This window comes from Arachis duranensis, chromosome 5, assembly GCF_000817695.3.
Source record: "Arachis duranensis cultivar V14167 chromosome 5, aradu.V14167.gnm2.J7QH, whole genome shotgun sequence".
In the NCBI taxonomy this organism is placed as follows: domain Eukaryota; kingdom Viridiplantae; phylum Streptophyta; class Magnoliopsida; order Fabales; family Fabaceae; genus Arachis; species Arachis duranensis.
The window spans coordinates 51,043,797-51,046,288 of NC_029776.3; positions in this window are offsets into that span (position 1 = coordinate 51,043,797).

Below are 2,492 nucleotides of genomic sequence, written 5' to 3' on the forward strand. Positions count from 1 at the left end.
GACATTCATAACTTTAAGGCATAGACACTAAGACACTAATGATCATAAGACACAAACATAAATAAACATAAGCATGATTTTTCGAAAAACAGAAAAATAAAGAACAAGGAGATTAAAGAACGGGTCCACCTTAGTGATGGCGGCTTGTTCTTCCTCTTGAAGATCTTATGGAGTGCTTGAGCTCCTCAATGTCTCTCCCTTGCCTTTGTTGCTCCTCTCTCATGATTCTTTGATCTTCTCTAATTTTATGGAGGAGGATGGAATGTTCTTAGTGCTCCACCCTTAGTTGTCCCATGTTGGAACTCAATTCTCCTAGGGAGGTATTGATTTGCTCCCAATAGTTTTGTGGAGGAAAGTGCATCCCTTGAGGCATCTCAGGAATTTCATGATGAGAGGGGTCTCTTGTTTGCTCCATCCTTTTCTTAGTGATGGACTTGTCCTCATTAATGAGGATGTCTCCCTCTATGTCAACTCCAACTGAATAACAGAGGTGACAAATGAGATGAGGAAAGGCTAACCTTGCCAAGGTAGAGGACTTGTCCGCCACCTTATAAAGTTCTTGGGCTATAACCTCATGAACTTCTATTTCTTCTCCAATCATCATGCTATGAATCATGATGGCCCAGTCTATAGTAACTTCGGACCGGTTGCTAGTCGGAATGATTGAGCGTTGGATAAACTCCAACCATCCTCTAGCCACGGGCTTGAGGTCATGCCTTCTCGGTTGAACCGGCTTTCCTCTTGAATCTCTCTTCCATTGGGCGCCCTCTTCACAAATGACTGTGAGGACTTGGTCCAACCTTTGATCAAAGTTGACCCTTCTAGTGTATGGGTGTTCATCTCCTTGCATCATGGGCAAGTTGAATGCCACCCTTACATTTTTCGGACTAAAATCCAAGTATTTCCCCCGAACCATTGTAAGCCAATTCTTTGGGTCCGGGTTCACACTTTGATCATGGTTTTTGGTGATCCATGCATTGGCATAGAACTCTTGAACCTTTAAGATCCCGACTTGTTGAATGGGGTTGGTAAGAACTTCCCAACCTCTTCTTCGAATCTCATGTCGGATCTCCGGATATTCACTCTTTTTGAGTTTGAAAGGGACCTCGGGGATCACCTTCTTCAAGGCCACAACTTCATAGAAGTGGTCTTGATGCACCCTTGAGATGAATCTCTCTATCTCCCATGACTCGAAGGTGGAAGCTTTTGCCTTTCCTTTCCTCTTTCTAGAGGTTTCTCCGGCCTTGGATGCCATAAATGGTTATGGAAAAATAAAAAGCAATGCTTTTACCACACCAAACTTAAAAGGTTTGCTCGTCCTCGAGCAAAAGAAGAAAGAAGAGAGTAGAAGAAGAAGAAATGAAGGAGATGGATATGGCTTTGTGGTTCGGCCAAAGGGGAAGAAGTAGTGTTTAGGTTGTGTGAAAATGAAAGAGTGAAGATGGGTTTATATAGGAGTGGAGAGAGGGGTAGGGTTCGGCTTTGAGAGGGTGGGTTTGGGAGGGAAAGTGGTTTGAATTTGAATGGTGAGGTAGGTGGGGTTTTATGAAGGATGGATGTGAGTGGTGAAGAGAAAGATGAGATTTGATAGGTGAAGGGTTTTTGGGGAAGAAGAGTTGAGGTGATTGGTGAATGGGTGAAGAAGAAGAGAGAGAGTGGTGGGGTAGGTGGGGATCCTGTGGGGTCCACAGATCCTGAGGTGTCAAGGAAAAGTCATCCCTGCACCAAAGGTGTCAACGAAAAGTCATCCCTGCACAAAGTGGCAGGCAAATATGCTCTCTATGCCAATTCTGGCGTTAAACGCCGGGCTGGTGCCCATTTCTGGCATTTAACGCCAACTTCTTGCCCTTTCCTGGCGTTTAACGCCAATCTGGTGCCCCTTTCTGGCGTTAAACGCCCAGAATGGTGCCAGACTGAGCGTTAAACGCCCATTTGCTGCCCTTACTGGCGTTTAAACGCCAGCAAGGTCTTCCTCCAGGGTGTGCTATTTGTCTTTCTGTTTTTCATTCTGTTTTTGCTTTTTCAATTGATTTTGTGACTTTCCATGATCATCAACCTACAGAAAACATAAAATAACAAAGGAAAAATAGATAAAATATAACATTGGGTTGCCTCCCAACAAGCGCTTCTTTAATGTCAGTAGCTTGACAGTGGGCTCTCATGGAGCCTGAGAGATGCTCAGAGCAATGTTGGAACCTCCCAACACCAAACTTAGAAGTTGGTTGTGGCCTCCCAACACCAAACTTAGAGTTTGAATGTGGGGGTTCGACACCAAACTTAGAAGTTGGTTGTGGCCTCCCAACACCAAACTTAAGTTTGACTGTGGGGGCTTTGTTTGGCTCTGTTTTGAGAGAAGCTCTTCATTCTTCCTCTCCATGGTTACAGAGGGATATCCTTGATCCTTAAACACTAGGGATTCTTCATTCACTTGAATGATCAATTCTCCTCTATCAACATCAATCACAGCCTTTGCTGTGGCTAGGAAGGGTCTG